This window comes from Leptodactylus fuscus, chromosome 3 (assembly GCF_031893055.1).
Source record: "Leptodactylus fuscus isolate aLepFus1 chromosome 3, aLepFus1.hap2, whole genome shotgun sequence".
Taxonomy (NCBI): domain Eukaryota; kingdom Metazoa; phylum Chordata; class Amphibia; order Anura; family Leptodactylidae; genus Leptodactylus; species Leptodactylus fuscus.
In genome coordinates this window covers 204,900,660-204,916,901 of record NC_134267.1, presented here as the reverse complement: position 1 = coordinate 204,916,901, position 16,242 = coordinate 204,900,660, and the positions used below count along the sequence as shown (strand labels likewise).

Below are 16,242 nucleotides of genomic sequence, written 5' to 3'. Positions count from 1 at the left end.
AGAGCCGAGGGTGCACTTGAACCCTTGTGCACCCTCGGCTCTGCTACATCAGAGCCAAGGGTGCACTTGAACCCTTGTGCACACTTGGCTCTGCTACATCAGAGTTGATGGTGCGCTTGAACCCTTGTGCACACTCTGCTTCATCAAGCTAATAGAATGCATTGGCCAGCGCTGATTGAAGCAGAGCTGAATCTGTGTGCTTAGCTCAACTACTCCACCGGTGTAGTTGAGCTAAACACACACATTCAGCACTGCTTCATCACGCCAATACAATGCATTAGCCAGTGCTGATTGGACAGAGTATGGAATTCGGCCAATCAGCGCTGGCTTGGCTGGAGGAGGCGGAGTCTAAGGTCGGACCAGAATGGAGACTGGTGTGGAGCGATCTTAGACTCCGCCTCCTCCAGCAGAGCCAGCGCTGATTGGCCGAATTCCGTACTCTGGCCAATCAGCACTGGCTAATGCATTGTATTGGCAGGATGAAGCAGTGCTGAATGTGTGTGTTTAGCTCAACTACGCCGGTGGAGTAGTTGAGCTAAGCACACAGATTCAGCTCTGCTTCAATCAGCACTGGCCAATGCATTCTATTGGCGTGATGAAGCAGTGCTGAATGTGTGTGTTTAGCTCAACTACGCCGGTGGAGTAGTTGAGCTAAACACACACATTCAGCACTGCTTCATCACGCCAATAGAATGCACTGGCCAGCGCTGATTGGCCAGAGTACGGAATTCGGCCAATCAGCGCTGGCTCTGCTGGAGGAGGCGGAGTCTAAGATCGCTCCACACCAGTCTCCATTCAGGTCCGACCTTAGACTCCGCCTCCTCCAGCAGAGCCAGCGCTGATTGGCCAAAGTACGGAATTCGGCCAATCAGCGCTGGCCAATGCATTCCTATGGGAAAAAGTTTATCTCACAAAAATCACAATTACACACCCGATAGAGCCCCAAAAAGTTATTTTTAATAACATTCCCCCCTAAATAAAGGTTATCCCTAGCTATCCCTGACTGTACAGCTATCCCTGTCTCATAGTCACAAAGTTCACATTCTCATATGACCCGGATTTGAAATCCACTATTCGTCTAAAATGGAGGTCACCTGATTTCGGCAGCCAATGACTTTTTCCAATTTTTTTCAATGCCCCCGGTGTCGTAGTTCCTGTCCCACCTCCCCTGCGCTGTTATTGGTGCAAAAAAGGCGCCAGGGAAGGTGGGAGGGGAATCGAATTTTGGCGCACTTTACCACGCGGTGTTCGATTCGATTCGAACATGGTGAACACCCTGATATCCGATCGAACATGTGTTCGATAGAACACTGTTCGCTCATCTCTAATAATGAGATAGATTGTGGTACAGGATATATATATATATATATATATATATATATATATATATACATAAGTATTTCAGAAAATATTCTGGCTTCCACATATAGTAATCTGCTGAAAATATGATAATAAAATTTAAATATTTGAATATATTTAATTTTCTGTCCATGAGTCTTTATTCAGTTTTATTTTCTCTAATATGACAATGTGTGAATATTTGTAAATCTTCTAAAAGGGACAGACACTATATAATTCAGACATCAGGTGAAGGCAGTGACATAAGTACCGCAGTAGTAGCTGTAGCGGCTGCCACTGAGCCCTGGATCTATTTAACGGGCCCTACGGCTGCTTCCACTGCTTCCCTCTAGGGCAGACCTGGGCAAAGTCCGGCCCCCGGGCCATATCCGGCCCTCTGACTGATTCAGTCCGGCCCGCACAGCTTTGACTAGGGAGGCGTGTCTAGGGAGGCGTGTCTAGGGGGGCATGTCTAGGGGGCGTGTCTTAGTGCCGGACGAAGATGGAGATGTGGAGCGTGTCATAAAGTACTGAGAGATGTAAGGTGAGATGCAGGGTGGAGAGAGAGAGAGTGTGTGTGTGTGTGTGTGTGTCTATATGTGTGTGTGTCTATATGTGTGTGTGTCTATATGTGTGTCTGTCTGTCTATGTGTCTGTCTATATATGTGTGTGTGTGTGTGTGTCTATATGTGTCTGTCTATCTGTATGTGTGTGTCTCAGTAATTTTAGGGCAGAGATGGCAGATGGAGGGGGGGACATGAAACTGGGGGGGACATGAAACTGGGGGAGAGATGGAGGGGGGGGACATGAAACTGGGGGGGACATGAAACTGGGGGAGAGATGGAGGGGGGGGGACATGAAACTGGGGGTAGATGAAGAGGGCACTTAGACTGGGGGGACATTAAACCGTGGAGGTAGCTGTAGGGGGACCTGTCTGCCTCTAGTTGCCCCCAGTTTAATGTCACCCTCCAGCTACCCCTACGGTTTAATGTCTGCTTCCCAATTTTAATATCCCCCTCTAGTTGCCCCCAGTTTCATGTCCCACTCCAGCTGTCAATTTATTGCCCCCTTCCCACTACCCCCACTGTTTAATGTCCCCCTCCAGCTGCTCCAGTTTTGTGTCCCCACTAGTTTCCACCAGTTTATACTGGGGCACCAGGAGAGGGACTTAATACTGTGGGGCAGTTGGAAGGGAACATTATAATGTGGGGGCATATAATGTACGGGTGACTGTAGGAGGATTATACTGTGTGGGGGGCACATGGAAAGATGATTGGGAATGGGCGGAGTCAGCGTAGAAGTGGGTGAAGCTAAATTTGCAGTGGCACGGCCCTCTAGCATAGTTTCAATTTCTTATGCGGCCCCATGGGAAAATTAATTGCCCACCCCTGCTCTAGGGGGTATCGTGTGTCTCATATATAACGTCGCTGGGGCCCCCTGAAGGGGAAGAAGCGAAAGCAGAGGTAGCCGTGAGCAGGAGCGGGGATCAGTGAGTAAGACGGCAGGCCCGCAACAAAAGTATTTGTTGTGTGAACCCCCAAAAATACTGGTATTATTATACTCGGGGGTCCCTTCAGTATAATAATTGAAGGCCCAGGGAGGGAGAGGGAACATAAAAACCAGTGTTTCTCACCTCTACAGCGCGACTCCATGAAGTGTTCAGACTCTGTAATGACATCACAGGGGTCAGGCCAGCGTTGCAACGCATAATTACATTGAAAAGGACCGTTGCGGAACCCAGGGGAGTTAACACTGGTTTTCATATTTCAATATTTGCAACAAACACCGTTGGGGCCACAATGGGACATAATACTGTGTGCAGGGGCCACTATGGGACATAATACTGTGTGCAGGGGCCACTATGGGACATAATACTGTGTGCAGGGGCCACTATGGGACATAATACTGTATGCAGGGGCCACTATGGGACATAATACTGTGTGCAGGGGCCACTATGGGACATCCCTCCTTCACACTCAAAACTGTCCATTTCGTTAATGTCAGTGGCGTCCATCCCTCCTCTGCTCCAGGCCATCTAAGTATACTTTGGAGCTCCAAAACCACTTATGTGCTGCTTCTGCAACAGAGAAGGGACTTCCCTGCTGTAATGTCAGTGTTGGTAACAGAAATTGGTAAACCTCAGAGGTTTCTTATTGACGAATATTCATGAGGTTCAGACCCCAGAATATAATAAGTGAAGGTCCAGGGGAGGGGAATAAAAATTATAATCATACTAATCTTGCCTCACCTCTCCTGGGCATCATGGTAGCATCCAGCGATCCCCCAATGTCCTCTTCAGGCCTCTTCCAACCTCTGGCTGACATCATGGGCCCTGGGGTCTGAATTAGTTTGCTCATCCCTAGTTGGGAGGAAACTGGAAGTCACATCTGCCTGTAGCAAAAGAGAAAGTGCTGCCTACAGGTCAGACAGCAGAACGTAGCGGACCTGAAAGGGTAGTGGAGTGGAGCACATGACTAGAAATGGGATGAGAGCTAGTAGGTCAAGTTTAGGTGAAAAGGTGAAGTCAGGGACACAGGGGCGGGTTAGCTAAGAGTTATTTGGTAAATAGGGGCTGCTAGTGAGGGGCTCATTCCAGCAAGGAGAATCAAGGTGGAAAGTTGTGCCTTACCATGGATCTAGACGCGCTGCTCCGTGAGATTCGCCAGACTGCTCTACACCGGGGCACTGGCTGGCTCCAGGAGCGCTTCTTAGGGGCCTCTCCAGTGGTCGCTTCTCCTGCCCCTGGAGGGGATCTTCGGCCGCCCAGACGGCGTGCACGTCCTCCAGAACGGCTCAGCCCTGAGCTGTCCCCGCAGCCCAGGCGACGCAGAAGGAGCCCCGCTAGGGACCCTCCGGCGCTGTCTCCCGGTCGGCAGTCTCGTTCGGCAGGGGGCAGTGCTAGGCGGAATCCTGCCATGCGGCCTGGGCGTGCGGCTCCGGGGGGATCCCGGCGCGTGTCCCCTTCCCCCCGGCGACGGGATTCAGTGAGTGCTGCTGCGGCCTCCCCCTCTGCTGATGCTCCGAGCAGGGGGAGGGCTAGAACTGTGCGGAGGTCCGGCGGTGCTCCGGAGCCTCTATCTCCTTCCCCGACGTCCATCCCGGCTTCCCAGGAGGGGGGCCGGGCTTCAGGCCTGGTGCACGGAGCTGCGGCCTCACCGGAAGTGCTGGGGCGTCGGCCATCTTTGGATTTCCAGGTGGAGGCTGGCAGCAGGGCGGGCGCTGGTCTGGATAGCCCCGCCCCTTCCGACGACGAGTTTCCGGCTTCCGGGGAGGGGGCGGAGCCTCTGGACACACCCCCTCCGACGCAGCCTAGGCAACAAGGAACGCCCGGAGAGCGGGCTGGCTGCAGGAGCAGCCCGGCGGGGAATTCTTCTGTTTTGGGCCCTGCGGGCGGCGCTTCACTGGCCTGCCATCCTGGCACTGCTGCAGCATCATCGCTTACAGGAGGAGGACTATCTACAGGAGGGACGGCTGCCGGGGCTCTTCTCCCCGTTGGGGCTGGTGAGTGGAACGTCACCCCTTCTGCACCTGGGGGGGGGGGTGGGGGCAGGGGATCCTTTTGGCTTGCTGTCTGGTTTTCAGGGTGTCCTTCAGGGTTTTCAACAGCTTCTGGGTGCCGGGGGGGGGTTTGGCGGGGGGTCTCCCATTAGTGTTTGGGGGGCGGCGGGTCAGGTTGCGGCCCAGGGTGCTTCGGCGGTGGCGAGTCGGGGCGGGGGTCCTTTGGGGGGGGTGGGTTCCTCTCCTCCGGTCCCTGTGGTCGACGATACTGGTAGTGGGCTTGCTGCGGGGTACCTGGGTGCGTCCCCGGGCGCGGTAGTGGGGGGGGCTCATACTGGTGAGGTGGTGCCTAGCGCGGAGGTGGCTAAGGTTAGAGATGAGGTTCGCATGGCGGACTCAGCGAAAGGGGAAGTCTATGTGTGCTTCGAGGGGCCGTTGGGGGTTCATCTGAAGCCAGAAGTGAGGGAAAGGATATGGAAGGGGGAGTATGTGGAGATCTTCTCCCTCCTCCCCCTTGAAAAGTTTAATCTGGATAGGGTTAAACCCGATGAGTGCAAGAAAGAGGAGGAGGAACGGCGCCGTTATAGGCTCATTCCTCGTACTTTCTCTAACTGGCTCCAGGCCTTCTGCATCTTGGCCAGTGTGGTTGGGGAGCGGGCGCCGGAGGATTGTTCGGCTTTGTTTTGTTACCTCGATTCCATCGGCGATGCGTACCGGGTCTACGGGGGTAATGCGTGGCTCAGGTATGACGAGCACTTCCGTCAGCGGAAGGCGGTGCGGCCTTCCTTGCGATGGGACCACAAGGACATCAGCTCCTGGATGAAGCTGATGGCGGCCACTAAAGGGGGTGGGGGTCAGTCCTTTCGGGAAGGGGCCGGCGGATCTGGGTCATCGTCGGGTCGGTCGGCTGGCGGCGGTAGGGGGTGCTGTTGGCAGTACAATGAGGGGCAGTGTAAATTTGGAAACGACTGTCGCTTCAAACACGAGTGCTCGGGCTGTGGGGGTGCTCACCCCCTCACTCGATGCTTCAAGAAGGGTAAAGGTAAGGGAGGGGATACTGACAACAAGAGGGGCGACGCCGGTGAGGGTGGAAAGGATGGCGGAGTCTCTCGGGCGATATCCAAGTAGGGCGGCGGCCGCGCGGTTGTTTAAAGGTTTTTCGGAGGGGTTTCGCATTCCTTGTTCTAATTTGGGGGGAGGGGGGGAGCCTAGGAATTTGGCGTCGGCTCTGGCTCACCCTGAGGTGGTGTCGGCAAAATTGGCGAAAGAGGTGGAATTGGGTCGTATGGCAGGGCCGTTTGTTAGTCCTCCACTGGATTTCCTTCGGGTCTCACCCTTGGGAGTGGTTCCCAAGAAGGAGGCTAATAAATTCCGCCTCATTCATCATTTGTCCCATCCTGAAGGGGGGTCGGTAAACGATGGGATCGATCCGGCTTTGTGTGCGGTGTCTTATGCGTCCTTCGATGCGGCCTTGGCTTGGGTGCGGCGATATGGCCGGGGGACGCTGCTTGCTAAGACTGACATAGAGGCGGCCTTCCGTCTTTTACCGGTGCATCCTGATAGCTTCCACCTTCTCGGGTGCAAATGGCAGGACGGCTATTTTGTGGATAAATGTTTGCCTATGGGGTGCTCGATCTCCTGCGCTTATTTCGAGGAGTTCAGCACCTTTTTAGAGTGGGTAGTGCGTCATCGAGTTCAAGTGGACTCGGTCTTGCACTACCTTGATGACTTCCTGTTCATTGGCCCTCCGGGTACGTGGGTGTGTTCTCTGCTGTTGCAGATGATGGTGGACGTTTGTGGGGAATTCGGCGTTCCTCTGGCACCGGAGAAGACTGAAGGGCCGGCTACTGTGATTAAGTTCTTGGGCATTGTTATCGACACTGTGAGGCTGGAGTGCCGTTTGCCGGAGGACAAATTGCTCGAGTTGCGGGAGCTGGTGGGTCGGGCAGTGCGATTGAGGAAAGTTAGGTTGCGAGAATTGCAGTCCCTGTTGGGGCGTCTTAATTTTGCTTGTCGCATTATGCCTATGGGCAGGGTGTTTTGCCGGCGCCTGGCCAGGGCCACGGCGGGCGTTCGGCGTCCTTTTCATTTTGTTCGGTTGGGGTCTGAATTGCGGGAGGATCTGTTGGTTTGGGAGGGTTTTTTGTCCAAATATAACGGTCACTCGCTGTTGCAGGGGGCTCTGGTTTCCAATGTTGACCTGGAACTGTTTACAGACGCTTCCGGGGCGCATGGGTTTGGGGCTTACTTTCAGGGACAGTGGTGTGTGGGGGAGTGGCCTCAGGCTTGGAGAGTGAATGGTTGGGTGCGGAATTTGGCATTGTTGGAACTTTTTCCAATCGTGGTGGCGACGGTTATTTGGGGAGACCGGTTGCGGGACCGCAGGGTCCGCTTCCTCTGTGACAATCTGGGCGTGGTCCAAGCCATTAACTCACAGTCCGCTAACTCGCCGCCAGTTGTTCGGTTGCTGCGTCGTTTGGTGTTGCGGGGGCTTGAGCTTAATTCGCATTTTGTTGCTGTGCATTTGCCGGGTTCTATTAATGTGATCGCTGACTCCATCTCTCGTTTTCAGTGGGACAGATTTCGGGAGGTGGCGCCGGAGGCGGACGCAGAAGCGATACCTTGCCCAGAGGAGTTATGGTCGCTGGTCTAAGTATGGCGTTGTCTCTGGTGGGGCGGTCTGTAGGGGACTCTACCTGGTCTGGGTATGCTCGGGTTTGGTCGGACTGGGAGGTGTTGTTGGGGGAGCTGCATGGGGCGCAGATGCCGGAAGACTTGGAGGCCTCCGTTTTGGTTTTCGTGGGTTCGGCTTTCAGTTCCGGGGTCTCTCCGTCGGGGTTGTCCCGGAGTTTGTCAGCTTTAGCATTTTGGTTTAAATTTAAGGGTCTTCGGGATTTTACGAAATGTTTCTTAGTGCGCCAGGCGGTTAAGGGTTTCCGCCGGGGTTCAGTTGTTAGAGATCGTCGGCGTCCGTTGTCTTTTGAGATCGTTCGCGACTTAGTGGGGATTTTGGGGCGGGTTTGTGTGTCGGAGTATGAGGTGTGCTTGTTTGGCTTGGCCTTTTCGTTGGCATTTTTTGGGGCCTTCCGTATTTCAGAGTTGGTCTCCCGTAGCCGGGCCTGCCCGGGTGGTTTGTTGTTGGGCGATTGTCGGGTTTCTGGGGGGGTTTTGGTGTGCCGTATCCGGCGCTCCAAGACGGATCAGGAAGGCAGGGGTTTAGTCGTGCGCTTGCAGCGCCTGCCGGGGTCGGTGGTCTGCCCTGTGGGGTGTTTTGAGGCTTTCTTGTGTCTGCGCCCGACTGGAGGTCTGCCATTATTGGTGCACAGGGACTTGTCCTGCTTGTCGAGGTTCCAGTTTGTTCAGGTGTTGCGGAAAGGTTTGTCGGTTTTGGGGTTGGTACCGGGTGATTTTAGTTCACATTCCTTTCGGATAGGGGCCGCCACTGAGGCGTCCCGGTGGGGTTTGCCGGCGGAGGTGATCAGGCGTATCGGGCGGTGGGAGTCTGATCGTTTCCGTTCGTATGTGAGGCCGCATTTGCTGTGAGTGGTTGAGGGGTGCTTTTTCTGGTCGGGGGGTTTGAGGGGTATGTTCTGCTTATTTTTTGTTATTGTGTTTCAGGGTCGTCCGTGTGCTTGGTCTGGATCGCTGGCCACTCATATGTCCATTGGGGTGGAGTTCGCGCTGATGCTCGGCCGTCCGGGCGACATTTGGGCTTCGACAGGTCGGCGGTGCAGGTCAAGTGGATCGGGGTTAGGGGCTTGCTGTGGTTCCGGCTGTTAGGTGAGCTCCAGTATTTCGTGGACATGGATAGAGCCCCCGATGTGTTAGTCATCCATGCAGGGGGGAATGATCTGGGATTGCGTGCGGCCCGGGAAGTCACTCGGGATATTAAGTTGGACTTGTTACGTTTGTGGGCGACTTTTCCTGGGCTGATAGTGGTGTGGTCAGACATTGTGGCTCGGCTGTCCTGGCGGCACGCTCGCTCGGCAGCGGGCATCAACAGGGCTCGGATTAAGCTTAACAAGATGGTAGGCAGGTTCGTGGCTCGAAATGGCGGTTTAGTGGTTCGACATCGAGAGTTGGAGGTGGCGTCTCCGGATCTTTTTAGGCCTGATGGGGTGCATCTCAATGCCATCGGCTTGGACATATGATTGCTTGGCATCCAGGATGGCATTGAGAGAGCTCTGCGTTTGTGGGGAGACGCGCGGGAGTAAGGAGTCACCCCCGCCCGTCATGGCGTGGTCAGGAGGGGTCTTTGTAGGCTAAACGGGGGTAGAGGACAAGAGGGGGTTAACTCCACCCACTTGTCAGTCTGGAGGTTGTTTGGTGAAACTTAATGGTTGAAGTCCTGAGGCAGGGTACCCAGGACGGTTACACTCCGGTGTGGGTGCCCTTGGGCTAGGTGTGCACGGCCAGGGGTAATAGCCGGAGTCTTGCTATTCTAAGGTGGGGTAAATAGGCCCTTCAGAGACCCCTCCTTATGTCAGGGTAGAATTGATTGTGGGGGGAGGATGATGTATAATGTCATTGTTATTCTTGGTTTTGTTTAAGGACATTTTGTTAAGATGGTGTTTAATAAAATTGGCCGCTGTGGCCTTAACTTCCAGCCAATTTGTCAGTGTGTTATTGGGGAGACACAAGAACGGGGGATTGGAAGTAGGCACAGCTCAGACTAGACCATTTTATCAGTCAAGACAGCAGAACGTAGCGGACCTGAAAGGGTAGTGGAGTGGAGCACATGACTAGAAATGGGATGAGAGCTAGTAGGTCAAGTTTAGGTGAAAAGGTGAAGTCAGGGACACAGGGGCGGGTTAGCTAAGAGTTATTTGGTAAATAGGGGCTGCTAGTGAGGGGCTCATTCCAGCAAGGAGAATCAAGGTGGAAAGTTGTGCCTTACCATGGATCTAGACGCGCTGCTCCGTGAGATTCGCCAGACTGCTCTACACCGGGGCACTGGCTGGCTCCAGGAGCGCTTCTTAGGGGCCTCTCCAGTGGTCGCTTCTCCTGCCCCTGGAGGGGATCTTCGGCCGCCCAGACGGCGTGCACGTCCTCCAGAACGGCTCAGCCCTGAGCTGTCCCCGCAGCCCAGGCGACGCAGAAGGAGCCCCGCTAGGGACCCTCCGGCGCTGTCTCCCGGTCGGCAGTCTCGTTCGGCAGGGGGCAGTGCTAGGCGGAATCCTGCCATGCGGCCTGGGCGTGCGGCTCCGGGGGGATCCCGGCGCGTGTCCCCTTCCCCCCGGCGACGGGATTCAGTGAGTGCTGCTGCGGCCTCCCCCTCTGCTGATGCTCCGAGCAGGGGGAGGGCTAGAACTGTGCGGAGGTCCGGCGGTGCTCCGGAGCCTCTATCTCCTTCCCCGACGTCCATCCCGGCTTCCCAGGAGGGGGGCCGGGCTTCAGGCCTGGTGCACGGAGCTGCGGCCTCACCGGAAGTGCTGGGGCGTCGGCCATCTTTGGATTTCCAGGTGGAGGCTGGCAGCAGGGCGGGCGCTGGTCTGGATAGCCCCGCCCCTTCCGACGACGAGTTTCCGGCTTCCGGGGAGGGGGCGGAGCCTCTGGACACACCCCCTCCGACGCAGCCTAGGCAACAAGGAACGCCCGGAGAGCGGGCTGGCTGCAGGAGCAGCCCGGCGGGGAATTCTTCTGTTTTGGGCCCTGCGGGCGGCGCTTCACTGGCCTGCCATCCTGGCACTGCTGCAGCATCATCGCTTACAGGAGGAGGACTATCTACAGGAGGGACGGCTGCCGGGGCTCTTCTCCCCGTTGGGGCTGGTGAGTGGAACGTCACCCCTTCTGCACCTGGGGGGGGGGGTGGGGGCAGGGGATCCTTTTGGCTTGCTGTCTGGTTTTCAGGGTGTCCTTCAGGGTTTTCAACAGCTTCTGGGTGCCGGGGGGGGGTTTGGCGGGGGGTCTCCCATTAGTGTTTGGGGGGCGGCGGGTCAGGTTGCGGCCCAGGGTGCTTCGGCGGTGGCGAGTCGGGGCGGGGGTCCTTTGGGGGGGGTGGGTTCCTCTCCTCCGGTCCCTGTGGTCGACGATACTGGTAGTGGGCTTGCTGCGGGGTACCTGGGTGCGTCCCCGGGCGCGGTAGTGGGGGGGGCTCATACTGGTGAGGTGGTGCCTAGCGCGGAGGTGGCTAAGGTTAGAGATGAGGTTCGCATGGCGGACTCAGCGAAAGGGGAAGTCTATGTGTGCTTCGAGGGGCCGTTGGGGGTTCATCTGAAGCCAGAAGTGAGGGAAAGGATATGGAAGGGGGAGTATGTGGAGATCTTCTCCCTCCTCCCCCTTGAAAAGTTTAATCTGGATAGGGTTAAACCCGATGAGTGCAAGAAAGAGGAGGAGGAACGGCGCCGTTATAGGCTCATTCCTCGTACTTTCTCTAACTGGCTCCAGGCCTTCTGCATCTTGGCCAGTGTGGTTGGGGAGCGGGCGCCGGAGGATTGTTCGGCTTTGTTTTGTTACCTCGATTCCATCGGCGATGCGTACCGGGTCTACGGGGGTAATGCGTGGCTCAGGTATGACGAGCACTTCCGTCAGCGGAAGGCGGTGCGGCCTTCCTTGCGATGGGACCACAAGGACATCAGCTCCTGGATGAAGCTGATGGCGGCCACTAAAGGGGGTGGGGGTCAGTCCTTTCGGGAAGGGGCCGGCGGATCTGGGTCATCGTCGGGTCGGTCGGCTGGCGGCGGTAGGGGGTGCTGTTGGCAGTACAATGAGGGGCAGTGTAAATTTGGAAACGACTGTCGCTTCAAACACGAGTGCTCGGGCTGTGGGGGTGCTCACCCCCTCACTCGATGCTTCAAGAAGGGTAAAGGTAAGGGAGGGGATACTGACAACAAGAGGGGCGACGCCGGTGAGGGTGGAAAGGATGGCGGAGTCTCTCGGGCGATATCCAAGTAGGGCGGCGGCCGCGCGGTTGTTTAAAGGTTTTTCGGAGGGGTTTCGCATTCCTTGTTCTAATTTGGGGGGAGGGGGGGAGCCTAGGAATTTGGCGTCGGCTCTGGCTCACCCTGAGGTGGTGTCGGCAAAATTGGCGAAAGAGGTGGAATTGGGTCGTATGGCAGGGCCGTTTGTTAGTCCTCCACTGGATTTCCTTCGGGTCTCACCCTTGGGAGTGGTTCCCAAGAAGGAGGCTAATAAATTCCGCCTCATTCATCATTTGTCCCATCCTGAAGGGGGGTCGGTAAACGATGGGATCGATCCGGCTTTGTGTGCGGTGTCTTATGCGTCCTTCGATGCGGCCTTGGCTTGGGTGCGGCGATATGGCCGGGGGACGCTGCTTGCTAAGACTGACATAGAGGCGGCCTTCCGTCTTTTACCGGTGCATCCTGATAGCTTCCACCTTCTCGGGTGCAAATGGCAGGACGGCTATTTTGTGGATAAATGTTTGCCTATGGGGTGCTCGATCTCCTGCGCTTATTTCGAGGAGTTCAGCACCTTTTTAGAGTGGGTAGTGCGTCATCGAGTTCAAGTGGACTCGGTCTTGCACTACCTTGATGACTTCCTGTTCATTGGCCCTCCGGGTACGTGGGTGTGTTCTCTGCTGTTGCAGATGATGGTGGACGTTTGTGGGGAATTCGGCGTTCCTCTGGCACCGGAGAAGACTGAAGGGCCGGCTACTGTGATTAAGTTCTTGGGCATTGTTATCGACACTGTGAGGCTGGAGTGCCGTTTGCCGGAGGACAAATTGCTCGAGTTGCGGGAGCTGGTGGGTCGGGCAGTGCGATTGAGGAAAGTTAGGTTGCGAGAATTGCAGTCCCTGTTGGGGCGTCTTAATTTTGCTTGTCGCATTATGCCTATGGGCAGGGTGTTTTGCCGGCGCCTGGCCAGGGCCACGGCGGGCGTTCGGCGTCCTTTTCATTTTGTTCGGTTGGGGTCTGAATTGCGGGAGGATCTGTTGGTTTGGGAGGGTTTTTTGTCCAAATATAACGGTCACTCGCTGTTGCAGGGGGCTCTGGTTTCCAATGTTGACCTGGAACTGTTTACAGACGCTTCCGGGGCGCATGGGTTTGGGGCTTACTTTCAGGGACAGTGGTGTGTGGGGGAGTGGCCTCAGGCTTGGAGAGTGAATGGTTGGGTGCGGAATTTGGCATTGTTGGAACTTTTTCCAATCGTGGTGGCGACGGTTATTTGGGGAGACCGGTTGCGGGACCGCAGGGTCCGCTTCCTCTGTGACAATCTGGGCGTGGTCCAAGCCATTAACTCACAGTCCGCTAACTCGCCGCCAGTTGTTCGGTTGCTGCGTCGTTTGGTGTTGCGGGGGCTTGAGCTTAATTCGCATTTTGTTGCTGTGCATTTGCCGGGTTCTATTAATGTGATCGCTGACTCCATCTCTCGTTTTCAGTGGGACAGATTTCGGGAGGTGGCGCCGGAGGCGGACGCAGAAGCGATACCTTGCCCAGAGGAGTTATGGTCGCTGGTCTAAGTATGGCGTTGTCTCTGGTGGGGCGGTCTGTAGGGGACTCTACCTGGTCTGGGTATGCTCGGGTTTGGTCGGACTGGGAGGTGTTGTTGGGGGAGCTGCATGGGGCGCAGATGCCGGAAGACTTGGAGGCCTCCGTTTTGGTTTTCGTGGGTTCGGCTTTCAGTTCCGGGGTCTCTCCGTCGGGGTTGTCCCGGAGTTTGTCAGCTTTAGCATTTTGGTTTAAATTTAAGGGTCTTCGGGATTTTACGAAATGTTTCTTAGTGCGCCAGGCGGTTAAGGGTTTCCGCCGGGGTTCAGTTGTTAGAGATCGTCGGCGTCCGTTGTCTTTTGAGATCGTTCGCGACTTAGTGGGGATTTTGGGGCGGGTTTGTGTGTCGGAGTATGAGGTGTGCTTGTTTGGCTTGGCCTTTTCGTTGGCATTTTTTGGGGCCTTCCGTATTTCAGAGTTGGTCTCCCGTAGCCGGGCCTGCCCGGGTGGTTTGTTGTTGGGCGATTGTCGGGTTTCTGGGGGGGTTTTGGTGTGCCGTATCCGGCGCTCCAAGACGGATCAGGAAGGCAGGGGTTTAGTCGTGCGCTTGCAGCGCCTGCCGGGGTCGGTGGTCTGCCCTGTGGGGTGTTTTGAGGCTTTCTTGTGTCTGCGCCCGACTGGAGGTCTGCCATTATTGGTGCACAGGGACTTGTCCTGCTTGTCGAGGTTCCAGTTTGTTCAGGTGTTGCGGAAAGGTTTGTCGGTTTTGGGGTTGGTACCGGGTGATTTTAGTTCACATTCCTTTCGGATAGGGGCCGCCACTGAGGCGTCCCGGTGGGGTTTGCCGGCGGAGGTGATCAGGCGTATCGGGCGGTGGGAGTCTGATCGTTTCCGTTCGTATGTGAGGCCGCATTTGCTGTGAGTGGTTGAGGGGTGCTTTTTCTGGTCGGGGGGTTTGAGGGGTATGTTCTGCTTATTTTTTGTTATTGTGTTTCAGGGTCGTCCGTGTGCTTGGTCTGGATCGCTGGCCACTCATATGTCCATTGGGGTGGAGTTCGCGCTGATGCTCGGCCGTCCGGGCGACATTTGGGCTTCGACAGGTCGGCGGTGCAGGTCAAGTGGATCGGGGTTAGGGGCTTGCTGTGGTTCCGGCTGTTAGGTGAGCTCCAGTATTTCGTGGACATGGATAGAGCCCCCGATGTGTTAGTCATCCATGCAGGGGGGAATGATCTGGGATTGCGTGCGGCCCGGGAAGTCACTCGGGATATTAAGTTGGACTTGTTACGTTTGTGGGCGACTTTTCCTGGGCTGATAGTGGTGTGGTCAGACATTGTGGCTCGGCTGTCCTGGCGGCACGCTCGCTCGGCAGCGGGCATCAACAGGGCTCGGATTAAGCTTAACAAGATGGTAGGCAGGTTCGTGGCTCGAAATGGCGGTTTAGTGGTTCGACATCGAGAGTTGGAGGTGGCGTCTCCGGATCTTTTTAGGCCTGATGGGGTGCATCTCAATGCCATCGGCTTGGACATATGGTTGCTTGGCATCCAGGATGGCATTGAGAGAGCTCTGCGTTTGTGGGGAGACGCGCGGGAGTAAGGAGTCACCCCCGCCCGTCATGGCGTGGTCAGGAGGGGTCTTTGTAGGCTAAACGGGGGTAGAGGACAAGAGGGGGTTAACTCCACCCACTTGTCAGTCTGGAGGTTGTTTGGTGAAACTTAATGGTTGAAGTCCTGAGGCAGGGTACCCAGGACGGTTACACTCCGGTGTGGGTGCCCTTGGGCTAGGTGTGCACGGCCAGGGGTAATAGCCGGAGTCTTGCTATTCTAAGGTGGGGTAAATAGGCCCTTCAGAGACCCCTCCTTATGTCAGGGTAGAATTGATTGTGGGGGGAGGATGATGTATAATGTCATTGTTATTCTTGGTTTTGTTTAAGGACATTTTGTTAAGATGGTGTTTAATAAAATTGGCCGCTGTGGCCTTAACTTCCAGCCAATTTGTCAGTGTGTTATTGGGGAGACACAAGAACGGGGGATTGGAAGTAGGCACAGCTCAGACTAGACCATTTTATCAGTCAAGACAGCAGAACGTAGCGGACCTGAAAGGGTAGTGGAGTGGAGCACATGACTAGAAATGGGATGAGAGCTAGTAGGTCAAGTTTAGGTGAAAAGGTGAAGTCAGGGACACAGGGGCGGGTTAGCTAAGAGTTATTTGGTAAATAGGGGCTGCTAGTGAGGGGCTCATTCCAGCAAGGAGAATCAAGGTGGAAAGTTGTCCCGCCCGCCCTCCCTAAATTTTACTTGTCACGGCGGCGTGGTCAGGAGGGGTCTTTGTAGGCTAAACGGGGGTAGAGGACAAGAGGGGGTTAACTCCACCCACTTGTCAGTCTGGAGGTTGTTTGGTGAAACTTAATGGTTGAAGTCCTGAGGCAGGGTACCCAGGACGGTTACACTCCGGTGTGGGTGCCCTTGGGCTAGGTGTGCACGGCCAGGGGTAATAGCCGGAGTCTTGCTATTCTAAGGTGGGGTAAATAGGCCCTTCAGAGACCCCTCCTTATGTCAGGGTAGAATTGATTGTGGGGGGAGGATGATGTATAATGTCATTGTTATTCTTGGTTTTGTTTAAGGACATTTTGTTAAGATGGTGTTTAATAAAATTGGCCGCTGTGGCCTTAACTTCCAGCCAATTTGTCAGTGTGTTATTGGGGAGACACAAGAACGGGGGATTGGAAGTAGGCACAGCTCAGACTAGACCATTTTATCAGTCAAGTGTAGCAGGGGTAACCACAAGTCAATTTGTCAGGGGTAACGAAGGTCAGGGTAGCAGGGGTAACCACAAGTCAGGTTATCAGGGGTTAGCATGGTCTGCCACATGCTCAGACAGGCCTGCAGGTGAATCCCCAGTGGACCCCTGAGCTAGTTGGGACCCCAGATCAATTTGGTATGGCTCAGTACACTCATTTTACTGTACTTCAGTCAAATACTCATTGTACAGCATCTTAACTACATACCTCCCAACCTTCTCG

The 16,242-nt window shown here is 55.4% G+C and overlaps 1 protein-coding gene across 1 annotated transcript in view; it reads left to right on the top strand.

Annotated features, from left to right (window-relative positions):
- FAM110C (family with sequence similarity 110 member C) overlaps positions 1–3,922 on the top strand; it is a 174,026-nt gene extending 170,104 nt beyond the window's left edge. The window contains exon 2 of the mRNA XM_075269083.1: positions 3,908–3,922. The gene's annotated coding sequence lies outside the window, so the exon portion shown is untranslated. The remainder of the gene's footprint in view (positions 1–3,907) is intronic.
- The last annotated feature ends 12,320 nt before the right edge of the window (positions 3,923–16,242 follow it).